At 34.4% G+C, this 14,524-nt stretch overlaps 1 long non-coding RNA gene across 1 annotated transcript in view; it reads right to left on the bottom strand.

The window, feature by feature from the left end:
* Positions 1 to 1,044: 1,044 nt before the first annotated feature.
* Positions 1,045 to 14,524, bottom strand: part of LOC105853302 — a 219,489-nt gene continuing 206,009 nt past the window's right edge. Inside the window, exons 2-3 of the long non-coding RNA XR_001145137.1 lie at positions 5,890 to 6,063; positions 1,045 to 1,259 (exon numbers count right to left, since the gene is read on the bottom strand). This is a non-coding gene — a long non-coding RNA (uncharacterized LOC105853302). The remainder of the gene's footprint in view (positions 1,260 to 5,889; positions 6,064 to 14,524) is intronic.

Raw genomic sequence — 14,524 nt, 5'->3', positions numbered from 1 at the left:
TTACTATTTAGATATGTTTTCTTCATTTTCTTAAGTTGAAATCTTGGGTCCCTGTAGACCACAGAAGGGACTATACCCCTCTTAGTGTAGTGATTCCTAGAGACAGTAAAAAAAAAAGGTGCCTGTAAACAAGTTGTTAATCAATGCAAGCTAGCTAACCCCTGTGTATATTTTCCATCTGTCTACCTTTGTTATATTCTGGAACTTCTAAGACACTCTCCTCTGCCCATCATCCTTCCAGAGCACTCCCAAGACACCCACCTACATCCTTAATTTTTTCAGGGCCTGGGGAAAATGCCATACAAGAAGCAAACACCCCCTCTCTCCAGTAGTCCAGAACACACTGGAATTATTCAAACTATCTAATCCTGTATCTATTGAGATTTTCTACCCTGTCTTGTCCAAACTTGTGAAAACCTCCCACCTGACCAGTCTGGATGTTTCCTCCCTAACCTTAAGTAGAGTGGGACTCCCCTCCCCTTGGGAACCCTGAGTAACCAACTCTTCTTTCCATGGCAATATTCTCCTGATTTATTGACTTCATTCTTGGAAAAAAAAAAAATCCTGGGTATATGTTAACAATCTACTCAAGTCTTCATTGAAACAGATCTAAGTTTATCTGAGTTCTATTAATTGAAATGTTTAGTGGCATGCTGTGAACCTTCTGACTGTAGAAGTGATCTCATACACAACAACAGAGAATCAGTTTTCTTGAAGGGAGCAATCTCTTAGCTCTGAAACTTAATTTAGAAACAAAATATTTGGCAGTATGTTTAATTTCAGTAAAGTGTTTCTCTTCTGTATTGAAGTGTTGCAGACATAGTGGTTAATTTACAAACTGGCCAGCGCATATTAGGTACTCAAAAAGCACAGCTTTTTAAAGCTATATAATTAAACAACTTGACATTGGAAGAGATAATTTTCAGTGTCTTAGTTATTTAATTACAAAACTTAGATATGTGGTCCATATCATAAAACAATACACACTTTTATAAAGAAATGCTGGATATTGTCTCTTCAGTCAGTGATGTATCTCCTCCTAATGTTAACCCCTGGCAACAAATTCTACATTTTAATCAAACAGTTAAGTTTGATATAAAAAATCACAAAATAGTGTCTTTAACTTGGGTGCACCATCTGCTATCCTGGTGTTTCCAAGGGTCGCCACTCTGCTCAGTATTACAGGTGTTGTAAGAGCCAGCTGTACCCGAAGTCTCCTTCGGTGAGGGGTCCCTGATGCCAGCATTCATTTCTGGGACCTGAGACAGAGGAAGGCAAACGTGGATGAGTTCCTACTCTGTGGCCACATGGGGTCAGATGAATATCTTTTCTCCACAGCCCCAGGGATGCCTTTATTTGTGGCAGGTACATGTCGAAGAGCTATGTACTTAGCTATGGCAAAGCTAGTTTTCACATCAGTGTTGCTCCACCCATTTCAAGTTAGCCATATTAATAAGATGTCCTATTCTGGGGCTGAAAATGTCCAGACAAGTATGCAGGGTGCCTTGAGAAGCCCCAGGATACAGCAGCCAGAGGTCACATTGACCTAGATATCATGTCTGTCCATACCAACACATTAAACAAGGAATTGTTATAAACATACTCTAATGGACTAGGTTCAAGTACCCTAGCTGACAAATATTGTATATTTCCCAAAAGTGTAGTTTTCACAAGTTTAACAAGGATGGGTTTCAAGACAGGGTGGTTGAAAAGTGTCTCATCCCAGATGTCTGTGGGTCAAGTACATGTGGGATTGCAGTTCCTTGGACAAAGAATGCACCCTGCGCTCATGAGGCAGTCATAAGAGCAGCAGCCATATTAGTCACACAAATAAAAACCACACTCTTAGCTATCAGAAAAAAATTGCAGTGTTGATCAGGAAAGACTTCCTAATTTATTTGTTAATAATCAATTAGGAATATTGGTTAACACATAGAATAATATTAGTTAATGAATAGAAAAAAATAGAATTATTAATTACCATTTTGTAATTCCTATCAATTTTCTAGGCAAGGTTGATCAATGAAAGCCATTAGATTAAATAAAGTGCTTGGGGGAAATGATACTTGCATGGTGCCAAGGTGTCAATCCAGCAATTATTCATAAAGAAAAAAATAGACTTTGAAAATGAGGATGCCTACAGGTTACCACTTTAAACAAGTAATACAACTTAGCACCCCTAATACTGTGACAAGCTGACATTTACCTCCTGATGTGGTGTAATTATTACCTCCTATAATGAAAATTCTTGTGGCAAAAGTTTGAATAGTGTATAATTAAACAGTTAAGGGTAATTTTGGTAGTTATATTTGCAACTTCTTTTCAAATCATTCAGCAACAAAAACAATGATACCTTAGGGGTATACCTAAGTGTGTCCTTAGAGTTAAGGTATATATGTAAAAATCCTGTCTGTTTTTACATCTAGGTGGGCAGTATAGGGGATGTTTATAGTACCACTCTTTAGACTGTTTTGAGTTTTTGAAAACTATTTTAACAAAAAGAGGAGAGAAATGTCTTACAGATTCAAGCACTTAGCCTGGCTAGCCTGAAAAAGTAAAACAAATAGAGCAACAAAAATGAGCATCTAATTTCTGTGTATTTTGGGGGTCTGGATGTTACAAATTGTGTATTTACATTTTATAGATGTATTTGCATGTGCTGTTTTGAAGAAAATAGAGTCAAATATTTTGAGGGAGCACTCGAAACCTCAAAAGCATCAGAGTATACTGTTCTCTTGCCTTGCCTTCTTCTATAAACAAATGCCATCCAGATGAAAGTGTAAGAACTAAAATCTGGGGACCACAGATGTTTCCATCTGAATCTGAGCAAGTTTTGTCCCCCTAGGTTTTTATCTAATTTGTAGCATGTTAAGACACACATAAAGGTCTGATAAATTATTTTAAGTTTTTTATTCAAGTGCGTATGTTTACATTCCGTAATTGTGCAGAAATCCTTTCAAATTTATGATCTCTTTTTTGAAATAGGACACTGATTAGTAGCTCTGTCAAACAACTGGGAGAATTTCTCCCTCTCATTGAGATGCAGCTCAATCTCAGGCCCAGTTCGCCTCCTTTGCTTTCTTTTCTTTTGTTTCCCTTAGCTCTGGGTACTGCAAATGTTTGGTCATTTGTCATTTTCACCAATTAAAACAATGAGCTTTGCTAAACTAAAAGGGCTGCTACCCCTTTAACTATATATTTAATAATTCATGCACAAAATAGAACTTTCCTTTCTCTGGCTGCAATGAACAAAATTTCCTCAGAGATTGCTTTAGTGTTATATCTAGATAATGCTTTAGGATTACAGTCTAAATCATACTAGAATAACTGCATTAGAATTACTATGATACATCATTCTAATGTACAGTCCTACAGTATAATGTTACTGTTGGAGTAATCCAATAAAACCAGTGGGCCCCAGCCTAGAAGTGGGTGAGAAAGGTCTTACAGATTGCCAGAATGTATATTGTTAGAGAGAGGAGGAGAATTTGTGGATTGATCAGCATACATGCGCTTTCTAAAGGGTAAATGGGAATAATTTCACAATTTAAGAGCAAAAGTAGGCTGTAGTTATGTCCTTGCCCATGAAATTGCAAAGAATGCAAAAACCTTTGGATGGTAAAAGCAAGTCAGCTTGTCTAATAAAACTGACAAGCATTCACTTGAATTTGAAATTTAGATCAATTACTCTTGTGTTAAATGATTCAGCTTCTCACATTTATCTAGAAGCATGGCTGAAGGTAAAGGTATTTCCTTCTCCACCAATTTCCAGTTCTGTAATCACAGGATGCTATATTTTTAACATTCTGTACCACAGTGTTCTTACTTGTAAGATGAAGATAGCAAAAGTTATGATGCATCCTGCAAAAATAGAACTAAATATAATATCTGTAATTCTCCTGAAGATAGATTTTCAATATGTATGTTTAAATTATTAATGACTGAATATAACACTTGACCATTTAAAACAATTCCCTTAAAACTATCTGGTGCTAAAATGTTCACTATGATTTTCAGAAAATTGTTTGTTCATATGCAAATGCATTCCCTATTAAAAATCCATCACTACTGACCATTAATATTAAAACAACGTTGTATGCTTAGCATCACTTATATGATTTTTATCTGTGTTGTGATTTCCAAGTGCTGCTTTGTTTTTGAAATTTCCCTAGAATCTAAATATCTTAATATGTTCTATAGAATTCATATTTTCACTCAACCTCTTAACATTTTGTATGACTCATATATACTTTTTTCAGACTCAGATTTATTTCTGCCTGGAGCATTCTATGCGAGATTGCCTGTCAGTCTTATGTCTACATGCCTTTTAATTCTCTGTACAAACACAACTTAATTTGGGATCCTTTCTCATTCTCTAACTTGGGTTGAGTTCACTGTTGTATCCCCAGTGCTTCGAAGAGTGATCGTCACACAGTAAATGTAGCAGATATATACTGAATGAATAAATGCATAGTAAAGCCGCACCGATACTGTATTAATATGAGTACCAATTGGGATAGCTGCAGCTCTGGCATTTAGAATGAATCATGGTGACTAATTACACAGCAAACTTAATTTGTCTTCCTCTGTCCTTTTAATTTTTATCCAGTTGGAACTTTTCTTGACTTGTAGATGAAATGCTGAGAGAACAGTCTCTTACCATTTTTAATAATATAAAATGATAGCCACTTCATCACAAATAATAATAAAATGCCTAGCCTAATGGAATAATCAAAGCTTTCAGTCCAGTTAAAACATGTAACCTGGCTTAAGGGAAGTAGCTATATCTGCAGCTACATGAGAAATCCCCCCTCTTTTTTCCTATCCTCACCCTCCCACTCTGATAGCTTCATTTCTGTAGTCAGAGATAAAGATTTGTTTGGGATTAGCATTGTAGTTTCTTTGTTTTATTCCTTATATTCTAAATATGACTGAAGTCACCTGATGTTTGTCTTTTGACTTATTTCACTTAGCATAATCCCTGCCAGTTCTATCCATGGTTGTAACAAATGGCAAGACTTCATTTTTTCTTTATAGCTGAGTAGTTTTCCTCAATGTATATACACTACAATATCTTACACACTCATTTGCCATCATTGGGCACTAAAGTTTTTTCTAACTTGGCTATTTTCAAATAATGCTGCAGTGAACATAGGTATGTATATGTCTCTTCAAATTAGCATCTTTCCATTTCTGGGGTAGATACCTAGTAAAGGAATGGATGCAGATCTATTTTGAATATTTTAAGAAAACTCCCTCTTTTGTAAAATGTATATTATCTTTAATATATATATATATATTTTAAAGATTTATTTATCTATTCATACAGAACTGAGATACAGGCCAGAGATGCAGAGGGTGAGAGGGTTCACCAGAGACAGAGTGGGGAGCAGAACAGGCAGATCAATGAAGTACACTGCTGAGGGGAGCAGCAGGCGAGTCAGGAGAGTTCTGGCGTGCCATGTGGTCACCTCCGGGGCAGGAGGGGATCGAAATCATGCAGAAGTGCCTTAAGCTTTTTTGTTCTGTGCTTTAACCCACTGCGCCACCAGGGAGGGCCATCTTTAATATTTTAATGGGATTTTGTTACTGTTGAGTTGTATCAGTTCTTTGTAAATCTTGAGTATAAACCCACTGTAAAGTACATGATGTGCAAATAATTTCTCCTATACAGTAAGGTGTCTTCTGATTTACTAATAGTTTTTTGTTAGTTTGTTTTTTGTTTTGCTATTCAAAAACGTTTGGGTTGATGTAGTCCCATTTGTTTTTACTTTTGTTTCCCTTTCTTTGTAGTAAAAAACCCAAGGACATCTCTGAAGTCAATGTCTTAGAGAGGTCTGCCTGTGTTTCCTTCCATATATGTCATGGTTTCAGGTCTTTCATCTGTACCTTTAATTCCTTTTGAGTTGTTTTTGTGAACGATGGGAGATAGTGATCTTGTTTAATTCTTTTGCATGTGACTGTCCAGTTTTCCCAACATCAGTGGTTTCTCCTTTATTTGTTAAATACTTGTGTCTCAGACAGAATGAGATGAGATATTAAGGCTTTGATTCTTGAAATTTCCTGTAATGAAAGACATGTTACAATCTCGGATATTTTTTATAGGGCTAATAATATTTCTTGGACACACCAACAACCTTGTTCAGATTACCCATGGGAAATGCTTCCGCTTACTATTATTCCTTTCACTGGAATTAAAAAAAAAAAAATCAGAAATGTATCATCTGTCAATATAGCCCCTTTGTGAACCACAGGCTTCAATTCCCTGCTAACAACTTCTCCCTTTGTTTACATGGTCAGAGGCACACTCAGAATACTTGACTTTTCACATTTTGTATACAATTATTTGGTACAGATTAGGATGCTGCTATTCCTTCTATGTGACCACACATTTAAGAACAGAAGAATAAAAGAAGGAAGTATAAAACTGAAAGTACCCATCTGGTTTCTATGAGGATAGACATACATGGTCATAAGGAGAGCAGAAGGCATTGTGTAAAAGAACGATGAAAGAGAAGGAGGTATTTTCCTGGTTGCCTGGTTAAAAGCTGTCTCTTTGGCTTAGCTGTATTCCATTCACTGGATAGTCAGAGATCCCCCCTTCTATTTTTACTGGAAAAAAAAAATCTCTTCTTAAACACATTACACTGTGCATTTTGAAATCAAGAAAACAAACATTCCTAGGATACTATACACCCAGTTTGGAAGGCAAACTCAAAGAGCCCCTAATAACTCTGGTTTTAACATATTTCTACCTTATGTCTCAAACTTTCATTTTATTGTTAAATTTTAAGCATATCAATGGCAGCATAAAAATCCTATTTTGTTGACTCTATGAAAGTAGTAGCAAATATTTGTAATTTCCTGAAAACTACATTTTTTATGTAGGTCTTTGTTTATTTGGAATTTGGAGTTGACAAAATTAGGTAAATGATGTATCATCTGAAAATTCATCAGCACAGTCCATGTGAAATGCATGCCAAGGCAGCTGTTGGATAAATCAGGCTATTCTAATGAAGCCTCATTGTGAAAGAATTACTTGAAAAAAAGCAATACTAATAGTAAATGCAGTTTTCCACTCATAAAGCCTCTATAACTCAGTCTGTTTCATTAAATACCTTCCATCTCTCCACTCAACATATTCTTACCTCCCCCAGGGGATACTAAGGTTTACATTCACAGCTTGTTCAATACTTTTCTTCTCATCGTTTTATTGTTGAAGGTATCTGTTGAGTATTGGAGTCTCATCACTCAAACATGCACATGACTGCATATATAATAAGTATACACATTGCTAACATGCCTGATTTACAAACATCTTTGGTAGGCCTCCAGGTAATTATAGAAAGCACCCTCCCCCCTCCCATGCCTCTGCCCTTTCATTCCTTATTACTTAATGGAGAAAACAGATTGATTTGTTGTCTGACAAATTGTCATCCTCTGCAGCTCTCTGCTGTCAGTCAGGCTAGGGGAAGGACATTCATCAGAACAGCCTGGACCTTGTCATTACAAATGAACGTGTATTTCTTATAAAGTTGATCTCAAACCTGAGCACCCATAAGAAGGGCAGTAAACAGCATACCCCTGAAGGTAGCCATTGGAAGCTAGCGATAAAGATTTTGTAGGAACATATGGCTGTGTTTCTTCTAGATGAGAAGCAGAACAGGAGAGAGGGAAGGAAAAACCAAGTGACGTCGGATAACAACAAACTGATTAAATTAAAAAAAAAAAATTACATTCCTCTAGTAAGGTTGTCTCTTATAATTGCACGCTGCATCCATTAATAGCACATGTAGTAATAGAAAAGGCATAGGCAAATGACAGTGAAACTTGAGGAAAATAAAATAGTCTAAAGTTACATGTTTTGGAATAGTTAATAGTTTTCAACATTAAAAAAAAAAAGGCCTGAAAAACATTTTATAATACATATAGCTTTGCATCACTTAGACTTCAGAACATAGTTCATTAGCAATCAATTTTTTACTTCAGTTACAGTTACTTGGAAATTCCAATATTGCTATGAAAACAATCATTTTTCTTAAACCATGTTGGAAAAATGCTTATTAAATTGATTAAGCATTTTTGTGTGGTAGGTTTTCTGATAATGAAATATTATTTGGCTGATTTTCTTATCTGATTCAATGTCAGTGAACAAATTAATGACAAGATAAATTGAAGGAATACTACCCTATCATTGAGCTGGTGATTAGCTGTTTAAGTTACATTTCATGTGGATGCTTCTTAATCATATAATGTATTGACTGACCAAAAAAACCCAACCTTGTAACTACAGTGAATTTTGATGTATTATTAGTTATGTGTATTTACAGTTTCATTTAATAATTCATTAAAAGGAAATACTGTTCTAACCTTACTCCATTCATTCATGCAATCATTTTTACCCATGAATTCACCTTGCTCTATTTTCTAAACACTATACTAGAATCTGAATGTACAGTTATGAATAACAAGATCTCTGATAGTGTACACCTAGGAATCAAAGCCAAAATAAGTAACATTATTAAATATTTAAAATGTGACATAGGAAGTACAAATGATTAGAAAGCAAAATGATATGGAGAAGGTGCTACTTTATCTGGCAGATGATGTTTATATTCTTTGAAATCTAATTTATGAATAAGAAGACCAGTACATGAGGGGAAAAAAAAGAATATTCTAGGCTAAGGAAACACCAGTTATAAGGGTCCTTAAGTTTGGTCAGCATTTAAAGAATAAGATAGTTTCTCACAATGATGTTAAGAAAACATTCTGAATGAAGGATTGTTATTCTCTGTTGTTAAGCAAATGCCAATACTCATACAAATAACCTATTTTAATGCATATGTTTCTAGTGGAAATACATGTGTACAACCTTTAAGACTGATTTCCATATCTAGTGGGAAAAAACATTGCCATGAAACAAATAACCTAAAAATTTTACCAAAGATGACTATTGTAGCCGTGTCCATGAAATGAATAATTAGGGAAAGTAAAACATTTCAATATTGTTAAAGGATGTGTTTATACTACTGGTAAAACCAAAAGGACAGTCATTTTGTCATATATATTTTATATCCTTACATCTAGAATTTACATGATAAAATCAAAAGATGTGTTATTTATGAGGCATGGCTGAAGTGCACGCTTAAGCAAATATATACTTAAATTGCTACATTTTTATTAGTAGAAAAAATGTGGAATACCTATATGTATTCAGTAAGAAACTGATCAAATAAGGCATGATATATCCACTTTGACAAAACCAGTATAATGTTTCCTCTTCCATAGGATAAAATTGGGTAAGTAAATTTGGAGAAATACCATGGTACCTAGACTGGCCTTCTGTTCTATACACATGTCTATCCCCATAAAGTTTGCCTTGTGAATAGATTTTATTTAATGAGCCAAATAGATTAATAATGCTTTTACTGATGACTCAGGTTAGGAATCTATTTCTATAATATTTTGTTAATTTGGTTGGTATTCCAACAAATACATGTATCCATATTTTAGCATACTGGTGTCTCAGAATAAATAAAAAGTTAAGCACTAAAGCGATAGTAGATAAAATCTCCTTCTAGTTGACTTATCAGTGTCAGGTAGCCTCTTAAATATTTCAAAGCAGTTTTGTTTCTTAAGATTCTTCAGTTAGCCATCATTGTCTAGCTTTATGTTATAATTCCACTGAGGCTTACTATTCAGAAATATTCACCTATACTTTCTGTAAGACAGAATATTTATTTACAAGTTTGCAAGAATTAGTCTATAAGTGATAAGCTTTATTGTCACCACACACCCTGTCTCCTCTTGTTGATATCATCTCCAAGGTTGGACTACTACATACCGAGTTGGGGACTTCATTTTATATGCCAGAGCTAGGAACTATGTATACTTCACTGTAATACATATGATTCATTATCAGATCCACAAATAGATGTGTCCTGTGACTATAAACTCATTTAATTTAAAGAATAAATTTCCACCACTCCTTTAAACCTACTGACCAGCACAGACATTAAAAATGGCTTGTGACAAAAGTCAGAGGCCTTCCTATATACAAACAATCAAAACAAGCAGAAATAGTAATAAAAAAATCCCCTTTTCAGTTAAAACAAAAAGAATCAAATACCTGGGAATCAACCTAACAAAATAGGTAAAAGAGCTTTACAAAGAAAATTACAAAACACTGTTAAAAGAAATACAAGAAGACACCATGAAATGGAAAGACACCCCCTGCTCATGGATCGGGAGAATTAACATCATCAAAATGGCCATCCTGCCAAAAGCAATATACAGATTTAATGCCATCCCAATAAAAATCTCAATGACATTCTTCAAAGAAATAGAAAAAATATTGATGAGATTCATATGGAACAACAAAAGACCCCTGAATAGCCAAAAACTCTCATGACTAAGAAGAAAGAGAATGGAGGCATTACAATCCCAAACTTCAAGCTATACTACAAAGCCATAATCAAAACTGCATGGTACTGGAACAAGAACAGATATACTTACCAGTGGATTTGGATACAAAACCCGGACAAATACCCACAGGTTTATGGGCAGCTAATTTTTGACAATGGAAGAAAGGAAGTTTATTCATCAAGTGGTGCTGGGAAAACTGGGAAGCCATATGCAAAAGCAGTGAAACTATGTCACTACCTCACACCATACACAAAAATCAACTTGCAGTGGATTAAAGACCTAGACTAAGAATGGAAACCATAAAATACCTGGAAACAAAGATAGGCCAAACACTACACGACATACACGACATACACTTCAGCGACATCTTTATGATAAACAGCACCCAATGCAACAATAGTGAAGGCAAGGATAATTTGATGGGAAGTTAGAAAGCTTGTACAGCAAAAGAGACATTACAAAAACACACACCCCACTGATTAGAGAATAATTTCTCACACGAAACTAGCAATAAAGGATTGATCACAAAGACATACATAGAACTGATGAAATTCAATAAAAATAAACAACCTTGTTAGAAATGGGCAGAAGAGCTAAAAAGACACTTCTCCAAGGAGGAAATGCAGATGGCCAACAAGCACATGAAAACAATGTTCAACATTTTTGCAATAAGGGGGATGCAAATTAAAACCACTATGAGATACCACCTCAGTGAGTATGGCACATCTTCAAACAACTAGCAACAACAAATGTTGGTTAGGATGTGCAGAAAAAGGAACTCTCCTGCACTACTGGTGGGAAGGCAAAAGAGTACAACCACTATGGAAAACTGTTTGGAGGTTCCTCAAATTGCTAAACATGGAGCTTCCCTACGAACCAGCAATCCCACTCCTAGGTATCTACCCAAAAGACACAAAAACACTGATTCAAAAGATACCTGCACCTCCATGTTCATTGCTGCTTTATTTACAATTGGAAAGACATGGAAGCAGCCCAATGCCTAAAAATAGATGACTAGATTAAAAAGATGTGGTACATATAAAAAAAAAAAAAAAAAAAACAAACCCACATGCCTTTTGCAGCAACATGGATAGAACTGGAAAGGATCATGCTTAGTGCTATAAGTCAGAAAGCAAAGGAAAAAATACTGATAGTTTCACTTATAGCAGGCGTATAATGGCCAGGCAAGAAAATAATAATGAACAGCTTTATACCAGAGACATTTTATGGGAGTGGGGAATGGGATCAAAAACAGTAGGGGGGAGGGAAATGCACTGGACTGTGGTGATGGCACATGGATGATTTGGTGATGGGAAGCCTACAGGGATTACAACTGAGATAAAAAATGCACAAAATGATGTAAAAACAAACTATTTTTAAAAAATGTCTTGTGAAGGAATATAGAACCATATTTTAAAAGAATATTGTTTAGTTACTGTGCTAATACACTCTTCCTGTCCTCATCAGAAAATGGGCTACAGGAATGAATGAATGTATAATGTACTGCTGTCCCTAATATGCTCATAAGTCAACATGCATTTCAGCACTTAGAATTTAAAGAATCTTTAAGTTTAAAAAAAGGATACTTTGTGCAAGATAGTGCTAAGTGAATGAAAAATAACCCTTGAGGAACATAAAATGTGAATCATGGCGATTTGTTAATAATAAGCATATGTTAGTAAAGTTAGAGGAAATTCATTTCAGAACATTTAAACTTGCTTAAAAAAAAAGTACATGACTACCATTGTATTAAGTGTACATGATGAATAAATACTATCTTAAGTTAATTTACAGGTAATATACCAATATAAAGATAATTTAAAAGTGCACTTGAAAGCTAGGATTATTACAAACAATGTGATTTATAGTAGCAATAGCGTACATGATTTATTCTCTCAAGCATCTCTGCCACTAAATTAAAATCATCATGAGGAAATGACAAAATTAGACAATATAGAAGAAAAATGCATTTTTACTTGCTGACAGGAACTCTTTAAAATGTTTAACTTTTTAAAAAATCTTTCTGCCAGATATATAATAATTTAGAAAATACACACTTAACCACTTCAAAATATATCTGACTTTGGCTACTACATGGAGTCATTTCCTTTTTCCTTGCCTAACTCCTTGTTACCAGATAAAAGGGCAATTGTAAGACATATTTATGCTTCACAGTGCAACCTATAAGGCTGACTTCTTGGAAAATAGTTAATTTAATGCCCTTGATTGAGCTATGCAGCTGCCTGTAATTTGACAATAAATCGGTACACTTTTTGTGTTTCCTTAAAAAGGAAAAGAAAGAAAATAGTTTAGCACAGCACATTGGAATGTTAAAATGATTTCAAGGAAGATTAATAACATCCACATGATAGTTATTCTCCTGCTTTGCAAGAAAACACATTATCTATTCCATAACAATTGATTGCTTTTCTGAGGAATGTCCTTGATTTCAATGGTATTGTTCAGGCTTTTGATACTAATCTGTATGATGTTGTTAGGAAAGAATCTCACCTCATCAGACATTCTACACGAAACAAAAAACTGTGCACCTGATAAATCATCCATATTCTCAAAGTGACAATTTTCACTTGAAGAACTGGTCTCTTCTGAATACCTTCAAAATAAAAAATCAGTGATATGTTCTAGAATTTTAAAAACTCAGAATTTATCATCTTAAACATGTGAAGTGTTATAAAAATAGAAAATCAGACTTGCCCTTTTCAAACTTACTTTGTCACCTGGTGCCTTTCTGAGATGCACTTTCTATTTTTCAGTGACTTTTAGAACAACAGTTAGTCTTTAAAGCACATCACAACTCATTGTCCCTCCTTATAGTTAGCAAGCAACTTCAAAACTTTTGGGACAGGTTGTTTTTTTTTTGTTTGTTTTGTTTTTTCCACTTAAAAATCACCTCAAAGTTTTAAAAACTGATTTGTAAAATCAAAATGGTTTCTGTATTCATTACAGCTATGCTAACTACTTAAATTCTTTTTTCTTTACAATGATTAGCAAATTTTCCCATAAAGCTGTTAAAAATGGATGAAATTTTACAAAATCAAGTATTGATTAAAGGACAATACTTACTTAATCAACTACTCATTTGATTTGCATTTAATTATAATTGAATATTCATTTAAACTTGAAACACACTGTTATTAAAAAAAAAGTCATACTATATTTTGGGCTGAAGTGACTGATTACATGAAAGCAGAAATACAACTAGAAGCCACTTCAGACTTCATGAAAATTAGAGGTTCCTTAAATGTTTATAGTCAAACCTTTGTGAGGAGATTGTCATTGCCACCAGGTACTTACATATTCAGCAGTGTTCGGGTTTCATATAGGCTGAGAATGTCTACCTTCTTTACAACAGCACAAAAATACAACTGTCCTAGGTTATTGTGTATTTTCAATGTTAGGAGTTTTGATGTATACAACTACAAACAACTAACTAAAAATCACACACATCACATGTATAGGCATATAGGTTATATTCTTTACTTACAAACTTATGGATAACTAAGGCAAACTGGTAGCATTTCACTTTTCTCAATCATTAGTCTCTTCTACTTGAATAATTTCTGTGAGTCAGAATAAGGACCCGCAGGCCAACATGCTTCCTGCCCAATAGACCATTGAGGAGACTAGTCATATTTGGAGTAGCCATGTGTATAGAATTATAAAGATTAAGGTAAACTAGGGTTGATAAAAAAAATGGAGGTGATTATTAAGAGGTAAGCAAACAGAAGGGAGGAAAATGAAATAAGATCCAAAAATTTACACATAGTGATTTGAGATAGACTGGCCCATTAGAATTTGTTTAAACAGTATGTTCTTCCACAGATAAGGTTGACTACCCTAAAAAAAAAAAAAAGAAAAAAAAGAAAAAACTGCTATATTTCAACTTAATTTTTTTCTTTTCACTTTCCTTGTAACTTTTGACTCCTACTTTTAAATCCTTCCACCTTACCCAATTACTGTACATTTGTTTCCATTCCATCTTTATCTTAAACAAGAATGATAATTTTCCTGATAACAACTCTGAGAATTAAAACAATAAGCTAATGACTATAAATGGAATTTCTCTTCCTGCAAACCC

This window comes from Condylura cristata, unplaced genomic scaffold, assembly GCF_000260355.1.
Source record: "Condylura cristata isolate star-nosed mole 26May11 unplaced genomic scaffold, ConCri1.0 scaffold00006, whole genome shotgun sequence".
Classification (NCBI taxonomy): Eukaryota; Metazoa; Chordata; class Mammalia; order Eulipotyphla; family Talpidae; genus Condylura; species Condylura cristata.
The sequence above is the reverse complement of the archived record's forward strand: the minus strand, read 5'-3'. Positions and strand labels throughout refer to the sequence as shown.